At 43.8% G+C, this 16,510-nt stretch overlaps 1 non-coding gene across 1 annotated transcript; it reads right to left on the reverse strand.

Moving 5' to 3' along the window:
- Positions 1 to 16,146: 16,146 nt before the first annotated feature.
- Positions 16,147 to 16,253, reverse strand: LOC133050683 (U6 spliceosomal RNA). The gene has a single exon (XR_009691665.1). It is a non-coding gene; the product is annotated as a U6 spliceosomal RNA (small nuclear RNA).
- Between the last annotated feature and the right edge of the window lie 257 nt (positions 16,254 to 16,510).

Raw genomic sequence — 16,510 nt, forward strand, 5'->3', positions numbered from 1 at the left:
TTTTCCCCACCCTGGTGATGTGCTGACATTCTCAGAGTTATCACAGAGTGTGTTCATGGACACATACACACAAACGGAGATCTTGATCACACCTTTATAATAAGACAGGGATGGTTATTGCCCATTTACAGAGGAGGAAATTAAGGCAGAGAAAGACAGCAGAACCAGAATTCAATCTTATTTTTTTTGGCCTCCAAGCCCAGCATTCTTTCTGCTAAACCACATTGTCTCGCTGGGCTTCCTGTTCTAATTAACTCATTTACATCAAGCTGTTTTGGACTCAGCATGCTTTCATTTCTAAGAGTATATGCATTTTACAAGCAGATTCCAAATTCCCCCTCTTTTTCTCCTCCAACAATCTTGACGCAGACGGGATGGCTAGTAACAGTTCACCATGGAATAGCAGATGTTACAGGGGGATATTACTGAAGAAAAGTCACCCTTAAGATGATGCCACTCAAGCAGTAACTCCAACCTCAAACAGGAAAAAAGAAAAAAATGTAGAAAACCATCCCTGAGAGAGTTTTCAGCTCCCATGATGCTTTTTAAGTGGCAAGATTTGACTCTTCCATTGGATTGTTCTTTTCAGCCCAGCTCAAAATCAGCATGGTTTGGGATTTATATGTGCATGCGGCTATATTTAAAATGGACAACCAACATGAACCTACTGTGTAGTACATGAAACTCTGCTCAATGTTATGTGGCAGTTTGGTTGGGAGGAGAGTTTATGGGGGGAGAGTGGACACATATATATGTATGGCATGGCTGAGTCCCGCCGCTGTTCATCTGAAACTATCACAACATTCTTTGCCAATCGGCTATACCCCAGTAGAAAATAAAAAGGTGGTTTTTTTTTTTTTATTTAAATAAAGGATAACCAACAAGGATCTATTGTACAGCACAGGGAACTCAAACAGTGTTATATAGCAGCCGAGATGCGAGGGGAGTTTGAGGGAGAATGGATATACGTATATGCACGGCTGGGTCCCTTTGATGTCCACCTGCAATGATCACAACATTGTTAATCAGCTATACTTTAATATAAAATAAAAAGTCAAAAAAATTAAATGAGTAAGAACATAAAGTATAAGAGAAGTGCTTTAAAGGGAGACCCATATCATTACCAGTTGTAAAGGAAATGTGGAAATTATGGGGCCCAAAGTCACAGACGAGATTCTTTCCAGTGGTTTGATTCTACATCTTGGAACCGACCAGTCTGTGGGTAAAGACGTGACGAGGCTCTCGGTCCTGGGGTTGGGTAGGATTCCTGGAAGTGAGGTACACCACGGGACCGCTGCACCTCGGGGTCAGCTGGGACCACGGGCTCTGAGCCAGCGGATTTTGAGAACCATTAAAAGAAAATATTGCACTGCCCATCCTGGTTAGATGCCCTGCTCTCCTGGGGCTTGTGGGACCAGGCTCCGGTTAGCAGGAGTGCCAACCACCAGCTTGTGGAGGTTTGCCCTGTGTAACAAGGTTGGGTGGAGCCCTTACTGAAACCTAAGGAAACGTGGCTTGGAAACTGGAGTCCTCTTTGCCAGGCCTGCCTCAAATGCAGCCACTGTGCTGGAGAGGCCAGTTCAGGCCCTGCTCATATGAGCATCACTGTTTCTTGGACACAGCCAAGCCCTACGCCCCCTTCTCCCCCCGTCCCCGTCGGCCGCCCACGGCCTGGATGCATTCCCTTTGACCGCCAAGGAAGACAAGGAAGAAAAGTGCAGAGTCCTGATCCAGCAGGTTCCTAGCATCTGACCAAAATCTTGGACCTCGAGTAGATGGATAGAGAGAAACTGGAAACGGAATCAGTTTGAAAAGAGCATCTTGTACTGAGCTGTTCCAAGCTCAGGAAGGGCTCCCAGCATCCAGAGTCTGTTAGAGGAGTTTGTTGTACATGATTCAGAGCCACATGGATTAAGTTTCCCTCAAAATATACATCAATTTGAAAATTAAAGGGGAAAGTGCCTGAGACAAGGCATGTTTGGATTTCTGTCAAACAGATTTTGGAAGGCATTCTGGAAGCCAGGATGTGGCTTTTTAGGACTTGCCCTGTCCCAGCTGTACCTCCTTCTTTTTCGTCTGGGCTATGCCCCGGCCCGTTCTCTGCTCTGGTCCTCTCAAGGCACCTCTTTTTCCTCTTCATTGGGACTTTAGTCCAATCGGTTGTCACCTTGCTTTCAGAAATGAGTTGAGCTCAGCTTTCACAACCTCCACGCACTTAGTCCAACTGTTCTCGAGAGCCTCCTGCATCCCTCACTCTACCCAACGGTGGGGAATGTCAGAGCTGGGAGGGACATTGCAGATCATTAATGCCAACCCTGCACTGCAGATGAGAAAACCGAGGCCCAGAAAGCCACTCGACTCCTTCAAAACTCCTGGGAGTGGACCCATGTCCCCTCACTAAGATTCTTTTTTTTTTTAACGTGGACCATTTTAAAGTCTTTATTGAATTTGGTGCAAGATTGCGTCTGTTTTATGTTTCGGTTTGTTGGCCTCGAGGCATGTGGGATCTTAGCTTCCTTACCAGGGATTGAACCTATACCCCCTGCACTGGAAGTCGAAGTCTTAACCACCGGATGACCAGGGAAGCCTCTCCCCTCGACAAGATTCTAATCAGTGCCACACAGTCTGTCCGCTTCACCCTCCTCTCCTCCAGGATTCCCTGAGCCTCACTGCAGCCTCCTCTGAGATGTGTGACAGTCATCACAGCATCAGATCCTTTCACCCCCTTTCCTCTCCTGCAGACCCTGTGGCCCTTATCTTCTCCCAACCCCCACCCCAGCGAGATCCTCCTCTTTTTCACAACCGCTTCTTCCACGTCATCGATTTCCTTCTCTCTCTCTATTTTATCTTTGGCTGCCCTTCGTGGCTTGTGTGACTGCAGTTCCCTGACCAGAGACTGAACCAGGGCCACGGCAGTGAAAGTGCAGAGTCCTAACCACTGGACCGCCGGGGAACTCCCTCAATTTCCCTCTTGAAGGACGTTCTTTAGTGGTCCTTAGAGTTTGTGAGTGGTTTAAAAAAAACAAACAAACCCAGTTTTACTTTGAAAAATACCTTTATTTCATCCTCAGTGGGAAATGGCTGTTTAGCTTGATATTGAATATCAGGCTGACTCCTGTTTCCCCTAAGATGAAGACATTTTCCTTTATCTTTTCTTGCTATTGAGGAGGATCCTATTTGTCAGTCTTGTAGGAATAAGACTTAAAGTCTTGTAAGTCTGTAGTCCTTTGTAGGGAATACATCTTTCCTTTTCGGTTGCTTTAAGATTTTTTTCTTTGTCTTTGATGTTTTGCAGTTTGTTTGCTTATTTCTATTTTTGTCTGAGCTGGGTCTTTGTTTTGGCCCTCAGGCTCAGTAGCCCTGAGGCATGTGGCATGTTAGCTCCTCCACCAAGAAAGGAAACTTCATCCCCTGCACTGGAAGTTGGATTCTTAACCACTGGACCACCAGGGAAGCCCCCTGTTCTGCAGCTTAATATAACGTATCTAGGTATGGATTGATTTTTATCTTCCATGTCATTCTTTTAAAAAAGTTTTTAATTGAAGTCTGAGATTGATTTTTTTCCATTGAAGTATGGTTGATTTACAATGTTGTGTTAATTTCTGCTGTACCTCAGAGTCTCAGTGATACATGTGTATACATTCTTTTTCATAATTGTTTTCCATTATGGTTTATCCTGGGACATTGAATATAGTTCTCTTCGCTCTACAGCAGCATATGACCCTTTAAACACTAGTTTGAATCTTTTACCAATCTGGAGTCATTCTCATTAATAAAATAATAACAAAAAATTAAAAATAATGATAGCCACATATCTGTTTCTCATGTGCTCTGCTTTACATGTGCTATTTAATTTCTCATAACAGAATCTCATAATCATTTTACAATCAGGGAAATCGGGTCACAGAGAGCTTAAATTATTTGCCCAAGCTAAGACAGTAATTGGCAGCACCAGCTTTTGAATCTAGATATTAAATTTTGAATATTTTTCTTCTTTCTATTACCATTTTCTGGTACTGCTGGGAGACATATGTTGGCTCTTTCCATCCATCCTGTTTTTTACCTGGTTTTTTTCTTTAATATATTTGACTTCTTTGTCTCCTTGTGGAGCATTCTGAAATATATCCTCGGATCTCTCTCCATTTCTCTAATTCTCTCTTCTGTGTGTCTATTCTGCTATGTAAGCATCCCTTGCACTTTAGTTTCAGATTTTTCATTTCTAGAAGTTCCCTCTGGCTCATTTCAGATCTTTCTATTTTTTAGAAGTAATGTCTTATAATATTCTTAGGAATAGCCTTCTTTGATTTATAAAATCATTTAAAAACACTAACTTTGTTGTCTCTATCTAGTAGTTTATCTACCATCTAAAATTTTGAAGAATTTAATCCTGCTGTTTATTTTAGACTGCTGACTCTTACACGTGGTAGATTATTTCCTTCTGTTTTTATAATTTTTTATTGTAAGCAGAGCTTTATTTCTCCTGTGGGAATTCTCTGTGGCCTGGAGTGTTGGAGTTTAATTTCAGAGTGGTTTTACATTTGCTTCTGCCAGGTATCCTAGGGGTATCACTTGCAGAATACCAATTTTATGTTAATTTCTTGGCTTGCGGTTTTCCTCCGATGCAGGTAGTGGCTATTTGGGCTCTAAATTTGTGCCAGGCACATGACTGGGGATGTGATTTTCCTTAGGGGACTGTCCTTCCCCATTTAGAGTCAGAGCAGGGTTGAGCTTCCTTGATGTCCTCCTGGGTTGATTTTTGGCTTTTCTGGGAGGATCTGGGTTTCACGTAGGGGACTCAATTCCAGCCCCTCATTTCACCCAGACTGGAGGCCCCGCCCCCTGACCCTGCGTGGGTTTTAGAGTCCACGCCCACAGCCACTTCTGTGTGGGGTCATAACCTAGGACCCTGCAGCATCCGTTCCAGAGTCTGCTCTCCCAGCTTTCAGGAAATCTGAAAGTTTCCTGTTCTGTCCATTAAGTTTGTCCAGGCTTTATTTTTTTACTTTTATTTTTAAAAATCATGGTAAAATGCACACAGCATAAAATCTACCACTCTTAACTAGTTCCCATTGTTGTGCAACTATCACCTCCATCCATCCACAGAACTCCTTTCATCTTACAAAACTGACATTTTGTATCCATAAGACAATATAGCTCCTCATCTGCCCCTTCCCTAACCTCTGGTACCCACTATTCTACTTTCTCTCTCCATCAATTTGCCTCCCATAAGTGGAACCACACAATTTGTCCTTTTGTGACTGGTTTATTTCTCTTAGCATAATGTCATCAAGGGCTTCCCTGGTGATTCAGACCGTAAAGAATGCACCTGCAATGTGGGAGACCTGGATTCAATCCCTGGGTTGGGAAGATCCTGGGGTGGAAGGCATGGCAACCCACTCCAGTATTCTTGCTTGGAGAATCTCCAAGGACAGAGGAGCCTGGTGGGCTGCACTCCATGGGATCACAAAGAGTCAGATACAACTGAGTGACTAAGCACAATGTCTTCAAAGTTCTTCTATATTGTAGCATGTTTTAGAATTTCCTTCCTTTTTAAGACTGAGTAATATTCTGTTGTATGTGTACAGCGCATTTTGTTCATCCGTTCATCCCTGGATGGACTTGGATTGCTTCCACCTTTTGGCTCTTGCGAATAATGCTGCTAGGGATGTGGGTGTGCAAATATCTTTCAATTCTTTTGGACATGTACCCAGAAGTGGAATTGCTGATCATATGGTTGTTCTATTTTTAATTTTTGGAGGAACTGCCATATCATTTTCCATAGCAGCTGCACCATTTTACGTTCCCACCAACAGTGCACAGGGGTTCCAATTTCTCCACATCCCCACTAACACTTGCTATTTTCTATTTTTCTGTTTTGTGTTTAGAGCAGCCATCCTAATGCATGTGAGGTGGTATCTCATTGCGGTTTTGGTTTCCATTTCTCTAATGACTAGTTGAGCATCTTTTCATGTGCTTATTGGCCATCTGTGTATTTTCTTTGGAGAAATATCGACTGAAGTCCTTGGCCCGTTTTTAAATTTGGTTGTTTTACTGTTGTTGTTGCCATGCATCTTAAGAGTTTTATTATATAAGAATTTTCTCAGTGTCTGTATGAGAGGATTTCTATGCTATCCTATGGCTACTGACTGGATGAGAGAGTCTCTAAGATTCCCTTTCTGAAGACCTCTGCAATTAACAGTTTCACAGCCAAGGAAGTTCCCTTCATCCTCAACCTTTTCTAGAAGGTGCCCTCTCTGCTTTCTTGTCCCAACAGGGCTGTATGATACCACTGTCTCTGAAACCCTCTCAAGTAAAGGGCCCAACACTCCCCTCCCACCCTTACAAACTACACTTACATCTCAGAATCAGGGCAGGAGTAGAATATTTATTCAAGACATTTTAGTCTTGGTCTCATCTCCAACTACTGTCATCCCCTCAATGTCTGTCCTGGGAACACAGTGTTCATTGGAGCTTCATCTTCACTGGGTGCTGTGCATAGAATCCCAACTTTGAAGATGGATATATAGGACCTTAAAGTTCCATTTCCATGATCGATGTATTCCTAACCACTGTGCACTTCAGTCTCCTCACCTTCAAAAAAACATAGGATAAGAAACCTGCCTTAAAGGATTTCTTGCCTGGTGGCCCAGTGGCTAAGACTTCACACTCCCAGGGCAGGGGAGTTTGATCTCTGGTCAGGGGACTAGATCCCACATGCCATGACCAAAAGCCCACATGCCTCAACTGAAAGAAGAAAGATCCTGAATGCTGCAGCTAAGACCCAGCACAGGCAAATAAAATAAATACGTATTTTTTTAAAAAGAGAGAAAGAAACCTACCTTAAGAGGTAGTTGTAAGAATTAAATGAGATACTGCACTTCAGATGCCTAGCATGGGGTGAATGCTTATGAAGATATTTCAATTTCACATCACTCTTCTTTAGCAACCACGTGTCTGCAAGTCGGATTTTATTCTCACCCCAAACCACTCTCCTCTCATGATGTATGACTCAGTGATCTCATCTGAATAGCCTGCTGTATCTCACCTGTATCTCACCTGTATAAACTTCCTGGGGTTACTGTAGCAAATCAACACAAACTTGGTGGCTGGCGGGAGGGGGGGGGGGGCGCGGAATTTATTCTCTCATAGTTCCAGAGGCCAGAAATCCAAAACCACTATTACTGAGCTGAAATTGGGGTGTTGGCAGGGCCTCACCTCCATCCCTCAGGGAGTTCTAGGGGAGAATTCTTGCCTCTTTCCGCTTCTGCTGTCTGCAGGCGGTCCTTGGCTCATGGCCGCATCTCTTGTCTTGCCTTCTCCTCTTGTGTGTCAGACATTCTTTTGTAAGGACCCTTCTAATTGCGTTGAGGGTTCACCTGGATAAACTGGCTAATCTCTCCATCTCAAGATCCTTAACTGAATCATACTGGCAGAGTTCTTTTTTTTTTTTTTTTTCTTTTCCTTTTTTCTTTTTTAGCCATGTAAGGTAGTGATCACAGGTTCTAGGGGTTGGGTTGTGGATATATTTTTTTTGGAACGTGGCACTGTTCAGCCCACCATACCTCCCTCCCACCTAGTTTTCCACTCCCACTGAATGTGCTTTTCAGCTGCATCATATTACCTCATCTTTATTCACATCCTGTTCTTATAGGTTATCCTTGGTCCCCTAGAATCACTGCCTTGCTCCTTGCACTCGTCTCCCACAACTAGATATTCTCATTGCCATTTCCAGTTTGCTTTCCTGGAGACTTTAATGCATTTCATCATCTCAGTCTTTCTTTTTAAAAAAAATTATTTATCTATTTATTTATTTGATTGCACCAGTTGTGGCATGCAGGATCTAGTTCCCTGACCAGGGATTGAACCTGGACCCCTGCAATGGGAGCACAGTCTTAGCCACTGGACTACCAGGGAAGTCCTGTCAGTCCTTTTAATCCACCCAAAGAAACAGGAGACTTCAGGAGGAGCTCCTTTACTCCTTTCCCTTTCCTCTAAAGTAATGAACACATTTCTTCCCTCTTTTTCTGCCTCCCTCTCTCTCTTTTTTCTTATCTGTCTCCACTTTGGGGTATGAATTGTGTTGAGGGGGGGTGGGATGACAGGAAGAAGAATGCTGGGTGTCCCAACCACAGACCTACATGGAGGTGGGCTTCCAGACATCTGGGAAGATGGTGTCTCTCCTTGGTTTGGCCAACACAGCTATCAATCCAGCCTGAGTCCAAGCCAGCTCAGCAGGAGATGCTGGTAGGGCTCTGGATGCTGAGGGTGAGGGTGGGGTGCTGAAGTCCCACTAAAACCAGGGTGTCAGGCTACAAAAAAGCAGATGGCGCTGCAGACCAGTTTGTTTTCCTACAGGTGCTTAGATTTCTCTGGATATCTTCCAAACTGATTAAATATTTCAGAGGCAGGGGGGTGGGTGGGAAGGAATTCTGCATTTTTGATCCACCTGGGGCATTTTAAAGAGTCAAATCCTTAATAATCCTCTCTAGTTTATACACTGTTGTTGTTGTTTAGTCACTAGTCATGTCTGACTCTTTTGTGACTCCATGGACTGTAGCTTCCCCATGCTCTTCTGCCCACGGGATTTCCCAGGCAAGAATACTGGAGCGGGTTGCCGTTTTCTTCTCCAGAGGATCTTCCCGACCCAGCGATTAAGACCGCATCTCTTGAATCTCCTGCTTTGGCAGGCAGATTCTTTACCCATAGTGCCACTGTTACTCTGAACAAAGTCCTTTGGCCTAATGAGTAAAACCTCTTTACACCCTGAGACCTAGAGATCGGAGTGTTGACATTTCATTCTTCCTGGACCTGGTCCCATGAAAGCCTATCGGCTGGGCCCTCTCGTGACACTTGCAGTATTAATACAGTCCGGTTAAGAAGGATGAGACTTGGCTGGACGTCTGCAGCAAGATTATTTTAAGGAATTTTTTACACCTGCCCCAATCCTGGCCCACCCCAACCAAGCATATAGAAAATATGACCATTTTTTCTGGGAAAAATAAACAAAAGAAGAAGAAGAAGCCTCCGGTGAAGATTTAAAAGCAATTTAGAAGCAATCCACTTGGCTTTGGAAGTGAGAGATGGTTGTCCTTGAAGCTTGGAGACACCGTCTCCAGGGTACCCACCCTGTGATAACGGGATATGTGGGGTAAGACCCTAATACGAATCCCAGTTCCATTTCTTAGGTTTTCCAGTGAACCAGAAATCATATCCCTTCACCTTCTCTCTAGCTTCCAGACTCATTTCATCTTGCAAGCTGGAACTGAGGCCAGCTTGAGCCCTCAGTGCAGGGGAAGGGAGAGAACCAGAGAGGGTGTCTCAAAGGACCCTCCTGTCTCCGACTGGCTTAGAGTTTCCACCGGGCAAAACGGAGCAGGCTGTCGGGGGAGAACACTGCATTCCTGATCCCGGAAGGACACTGTCAGCCAGGAGATGGGCTCTCAGCTCCCAAGTCAGAACCAGTAATTTTATCTATTTTTTTTATACGGTATTGTTATTTTTGTTGATTCTTTTTATACTTATTTTTGGCCATGCTGTGTCCATGTTGCTATATGGGGCTCCTCCCTGGTGTGGTGCTAGGCTTCTCATCACGCCATTGCAGCGACTTCTCTTATTGTGGAGCACAGGCCCTAGGGCGTGTGAGCGCATTCGTTGCGGCTACCAGGCTCTAGAACACAGACTCAGTAGCTGGGGCACAGGGGTTTAGTTGTTCCGCTGCGTGTGGGATCTTCTCGGATCAGGGATCGAACCCATGTCTCCTGCATTGACACAGTCTTTACCACTGAGTCACCAGGGAAGCTCCAGAAGCAAGAATTTTGAAAGAACCTGTCCTGGGACTTCCCCAGTGGTCCAGTGGCTAAGACCCCAGTGCTCCCAATGCAGGGGGCTCAACTTCGATCCCTGGTCAGAGAACTAGATCCCGCATACCACAGCTAAGATTCCGCCTGCCGCAACTAAGACCCAACACAGCTGAATAAATAAATAAATACTTCTTAAAATTTTAAAAATAAAAAGACCTGTCCTATTCGTCTCCCTGGCAGCCCACAGTCTGTACGATGTACACTCGGCCTCTGATGCTGTTTCATCCTCTAAATTCCTGATCCCGGGACTTATTTCTTATTGTGGTTTCACATTCCCAGCTTGGATCAGACATTGGAGACTATTCCTCTGGTACTAACAGTGCCCACGCACTGCTTTCTGCTCCACCAGGTAAGCGTATCTTCTGGTCCAGTTCAGCCTCCCTTGGCTAGTACTTGTCCTGGGAGTCACCCCAGGCTGACAAATGGAATCTGAACATTGCCAGCCTCATCCAGTGCTTTCTGGAAAGCTTCCCCAAGGCGTCTTCCAGACATCACCCTCTCCCCAAACCTGCTCCTTGATTCTGTATTTTTTTTTTTACTTGGAGCATCGTTTTACAATGTTGTTTTACAATGTTTACAATCGTTTTACAATGTTCCTAGTGTACAGTAAAGTGAATCAGCCATGTGTATCCATATATCCCCTCTTTTTGGGTCTACTTCCCATTTAAGTCAGCACAGAGCGTGGAGTAGAGTTCCCTGTGCCATGCAAGAGGTTCTTCTTAGTTACCTGTTTTATATGTAGTATCAGTAGTATATATGTGTCAACCTCCACTGCCCAATTCATCCCATCCACCCTTCTTTCCTCCTTGGCATCCATACATCTGTTCTCTACGTCTGCGTCTCTATTTCTGCTTTGTAAATAAGATTGCCTATACCAGTTTTTTCAGATTCCAGATATATGCATTAATATATAATATTTGTTTTTCTCTTTCTTGTCCTATATATATTTTTTTAATTGAGGGATAGTTGCTGTATAATGTTATAAGAATACAACATAGTATAAGCTACAGGTATACAATATAGTGATTCATAAGTTTTAAAGGTTACACTCCATTTATAATCATTACAAAATATGGGCTATATCCCCTGTGCTGTCCAACAAATCCTTGTATCTTTTTTATTTTGACTGCACCAAGTAGCTTGTGGGATCTTAGTTCCCTGACCAGTGATTGAACCCAGGCCCTCAGCAGTGAGCGCAGAGTCCTAACCAACTTGATCACCAGGGAATTCCTCCTTGTAGTTTATTTTATACATGATAGTTTGGACCTTTTAATCCCCTACCTCATACATGCCTCTTACCCCCGTAGTTTTTTCTCTTCATTACTAGTATCAGTAGTCGCTCAGTTAATTATTCAACCAGAAATCAAAGAGCCATTCTAGCCTCCTCTTTTCCCTTCTCTTTATTCCCAGTTCATTTGTTTCCGCTTAATACCACCCCCCAGAGTCTACCAAACCCACCCTTCCCTTTCCATCGTCACCCTACCACCTTGGTTCAAGCGCACCATTTTCACCTGGATTTCCTTACTGGTCTCTCTGACTGGTCTGGCCTCATCCCATCCTTCCTGCACTGGTCAAAATGCCACTGACTGGAATATTGAACTCAGACTTCACTCCGTCTACCTCCCAACTTAAACTGCCTCCATGGTCCCCCAGCTGCGGCAGAACAATCCAAAATCCTCAGTGTGGTAAAGACCCCTCCTATTCCAATAGATGCTTTGCTCTCCCACCTTATTTCCTGCCATTTCTCTGCAATTTACCCTCATTTGTGCCCCCAAATCTGCCATGTCTTTCTTCAGGTCTTAGTTCCCTGACCAGTGATTGAACCCAGGCCCTCAGCAGTGAGGGCACAGAGTCTTAACCAACTGGATCACCCCTTTTCTTCAATCTTGAACTCTCTTTCCAGACTCTACCACCTTTCACGTCAGGCAAACCTCCACTGGCTTTTTAAAACGTGGATCAAATGTCACCTGCTAATAAACATCAAATTAGTAGCACTCATCTCTTGAGGGGAAGGGAGTTATGGTGATTTTTCACTTTCTATGAATCATATTTTGTTTGAACTTTCTTGAAATGCTATATTACTGTCATCATTAAATTTAAAAAAAGATGATTTTTTTTTTTTACTTTCCTTTGAAAACTTCCCTGCCTTTCCTCTCCAGATGGAATTAATTATGCCTTCTGATGGTCTTTCAAGGCATCTGTTTGTGTATGACTTTCATATATGATGATAGAGAACTGGTTTGTATCTGTCTTCTCAGCCAAACTGTAAGCAATTTAAAGACAGTAACCATGTCTTACCCAACTTGGTACTTCCAGCACAATCCCTGGTATATAGGAAGCACCGAAAAAATGCTCATGGAATGGAACTGAATTGCCCAAGTTCAACTTTAATTAGTGGCAGAGTCCAGACTAAAATCCAGGTCTCTTGATTCCCACTCCAATGTTTTCCCCTTTTTCACTATTGATGTATGTGGCAAACTTGATTACAAGGTGTCTTAGTGAGGTAGCATGTGTGGAAGAAAAGGAAACAAGCTTTCCTCCTTTGCTAAATGGAAGAATTATCCTGTTTGTCTTCTCAGTCTTTCTGAGGACCAAATAGGACAATGGTTGTGAACATTCCTGATAAAATAAAAAGTTGCATATAGAGGAAGGGGATTATAATTCACATACGGTTCACTAGTAGTTTTTATCTTTAGCAAGTGGATTATAAATTAGAACAAACATTTCTATATTATTCTAAAGCCATCAAAAAAGAATTTACTCTTTCTTCTCTGACCCTCAAGGCCAAATGTAATGGAAGTATAGTTAGAAGGAGGCAGTGTCTTTCTGGGTTTGTGTACTATTTTGTTCGCATATTGTGCTAGGGAAGTTTCTCTTCTGTCTCTTGGAGATGGTCCCCTAGTCACTTTACCCAGGTATATAATGGGGTGAGTCCCAGAGATGAGTTTACATCTGGGCTGCAGAGCTGCACATCATTCCTCACTGTGTAATTTCCAAAGTCCTTGATGGGGTAAGCTATTGCACTCCTGAAATACCAGGATGCTCTACACAATAGACATTCTGAAAACAGGAGACCTTAGAAACTTAATAGAGGGTAAAAAATTTAATAGAAACGTTGGAAGAGGGCAATGAAGAGGTCACCTAGAAAGTAGAACAAAAAGACAAAGAGTCAGAGAACAGTAGAGAAGGGATAGGAGAGGGAAAGATGGGGGAGTTTGGGATTAACCGATGCAAACTAACATTTACAGGATAGATAAACAGCAGAGTCCTACTGTATAGTCAATATCCTATGATAAACCATAATGGAAAAGAATATGAAAAAGAATATATGTGTACATCTGAATCACTTTGCTGTACAACAGAAATTAAACACAGCTTTGTAAACCAACTATACTTGAGTAAAATTTTTTAGAAAAAGAGTAGAGAAAAACAGAAGAAATTTAGAGGGCAAATCCTTGAAGTTCAATAGTCGAACAAGAGGAAGTTCAAAAAGGGAGACCAGAGTGAGGAGGAGGAAATTTTTTAAATAGTGTATTTATCTATTTGGCTGCACTGGGTCTTTGCGGGCTTTCTCTAATTGTGGCAGGTGGGGGCTATTCTTCACGGTGGTGAAAAGGCCTCTCATTGTGGTGATTTCTCTTGGTGCGGAGCACAGGCTCTTGGGCCCTTGGGCTTCAGTAGTTGCGGAATGTCATCTCAGGAGTTGTGGCTCCCGGGTTCTAGAGCACAGGCTCTAGGCTCAGTAGTCAGGGTGCACTGGCTTAGCCTCTCCACGGCATGCGGGATCCTCCTGGACCAGGAATGGAACCCATGTCTCCTGCACTGACAGGTGGATTCTTTACCCCTGAGCCACCAGGGAAACCCCTCCAGCTAAAATTATATCTTCAGCCAAACTCCAGGAGAGAAGAGTGAATTTTCAGACAGTCAAGGTCTCAGAATCTTTACTCTCATGTACTCTTTCCCCAGAAGCTCCTAGAGGATCAAACCCACAAAAAAGAAGGTAGGAGAAAAAAAAAAAAAGACAAAGGATCCAGCACAAGAAAAGATAGCATCATCAGGCCGATGGTCACCCAGCAGCTCCCGACAAGGGGCTGGCCCAGATGGGAGGTCCCCAGGCAGTGGGAGAGACTTCCTCAAGTGATTTCAACCAAGTGACAGGAGAACGCTTTGGGAAGAGTTGGGGGTTGGATTAATGATGAGGACAGAGAAAACTCAGGGAACAGAGAAGAGAGTCACAATACAAATTTCGATGCAACCAAATGATAACAGCACTGGGATGATGTGGGGTTCGGGAAGCCGAGTTTTTGAGGGGTTGGCAGTGGTGTTGGAGGAGGACTAACTCATATTTTTCCATGGTGGGAAGTTGATGGATGATTAAAGCTGAAAAGTCTAGGACCAGCATTATAATCATGTGATTTAGAAGTATGAGGGCAACTACTATATGTATCAGCTCAGATCATTGAATTTGTTGTTTCTGGAGGATGGGGTATGGGGAGCGGGAAGTCTTGGGGATATTGCCGTTTGGGCATATCAACCCGCTCCAGTATTCTTGCCAGGAGAATCCCATGGAAGGAGAAGCCTGGCTGGCTGTGGTTCACGGGGTTGCAAAGAGTTGGACACGACTGAAACGACTGAGCGTGCAGGCACGTTGGTCTGGTTTTAAATATACCTTTTAAGTTTATCTCCCTCAAGTCCATGGGCAAGGCGCACCCACTAGCTGCATCACCCGGGCTCTTCAGAACCCTTAAGATCGGGGCCATATCTCCAACAGGCTTTCCTTAGCTGGTCTGGAGGGAAATCTAGGCTTCAGGATTTTAAAACATTTTCCCAGAGGAGTCTAAATGTCAGCCACCTTTGAGCACCACTCAAGAAAAGAAAAGGTGGGCGTACAGCTTTGATAGAAATTAAAACTAACTTTAAAAGAGATGAATACAGAAATAAAGCACACAGGATAGTTTTGAGCACTCTACCGTTCAATATATTAATACTCCCAATGGAGGTTGGGGTATGGGGGGGAGTCCCAAAAAAGGATGGCCTGAGATGTTCAAGGCGGTTGCCACTCAAACCTTCCAGAATTTGATTCTTATCAGTGCCCTCCCCCCAACCCCAACACAGTCATCTCAACCTGAAATTCCTTTAACAGAGGAGAGCTTTTCATAGGGGGTTATGGCTAAAACAGAATACCTGGGAAATGCCAGAGGATTAACTTTACACGGAGGTGTGAATGGCATGCATCTGATCCTTCCTTGGAAGGGTCAAAGGGCAGAGGTCATGAGAGTAATGAGAGCCCGTGTTGGAGACCAGGGGAGGAGGAGATTTGAGGTGGGGGAGGGTGAAAAAAGGGAGACGAAACAAAGAAGTCAAACTCCAAGTCCTTTATATCCAATTCCAGACAAATGGCCTCTCCCTCTGCTTTCCAATGAGACCCTCTAAGGAGCCAACGTGAGTCTGCATGTTAATTAAAGTCCCGGGCTGGTGACTTTCAGCAAGGAGCGTCTCTGTACCCTATTCTCTCTTCCGGTCCCTGGGTCACCAAGAGCTGTGTTCCAGCCCCTGAAGGAGGGCGGCTGCCTGCCGCTTTGGGTCACGTTAGAAGAATGGCGTTATTATGCCGGCCGACATCACTATCTTCCCCGACACATCTACAGGTGTACCCTTCTTACGGTGCCTCTCACAGGCCTCTTTTCCCCCCTCTGCTGTTGGCCTCTTATGGATATAGGAGCCTGCCTGTTATTCACCACGCGGTGTATTGTTACCCTCTTTGATTTGCTGTTGTTTGAACCAGATGCTGTCTGTCGTGTAGCATTTAATCCCTTGAAAGGTTGAAGGATGCAATTTACGTGAATGATGGCTCCTTATAAGAAGGCAAAGTCATATTGTACTTCATGCTTATCTGGAGTAGATTTCCCTGTCTCCACTCCCACCCTGACTAAGAGATTAATGAATTGAGAAGCGCAGTTTGGTGGCTTGAAACTGACTGCCCCCTGGGAAATGCCAACACATTCCAGTGATCACTAGGCGTCTAGAGGGTTCCGCTGCTGGTTTCTCCTTTCTGCACAGAGCTCTATCCACTTCAGCTCTATCCTGCATCATAAATCAAGGGGAGGATGAAGCTCGTCTAGAGACATAGTCCTCTTCCTCGTGGCATCCCAAATGTCTTACAGGAACCGACATGGTCAGGAGAGGTTGCTTTTAAAATAAACCTCTGTATGTTGAATCATTTATATATTTTGAATCATTTTCCCCCATTGACTTTTATTCAAATTTTTATTTATTTATTTATTTTTAAAATATGGAACGCTTCACGAATTTGCGTGGCATCCTTGCACAGGGGCCATGCTAATCTTCTCTGTATCGTTCCAATTTTAGTATATGTGCTGCTGAGGCGAGCAATCAAATTTTTAGATATATTGCAGATGGAGTTGACATGATAAATAAAACTGCCTTTCAAATTATTCAACTAGCTGTTTTTTTAAGCCTACAAAAAAAAAAAAAGTTGAAAAAAAAAATCCCACTAGGATGAATGAATCAGAGAAGCTCAGTATAGAAGTGGAACACTCAGATCAATGAGAGACAATGGCCTTTATTGATTCTTACAGATGTTACAGTTAAAAGTTATGTTGCATCCTCTGAAACCTAAGACACTACAC

The sequence above is a fragment of the Dama dama genome, chromosome 32 (assembly GCF_033118175.1).
Source record: "Dama dama isolate Ldn47 chromosome 32, ASM3311817v1, whole genome shotgun sequence".
Lineage (NCBI taxonomy): Eukaryota > Metazoa > Chordata > Mammalia > Artiodactyla > Cervidae > Dama > Dama dama.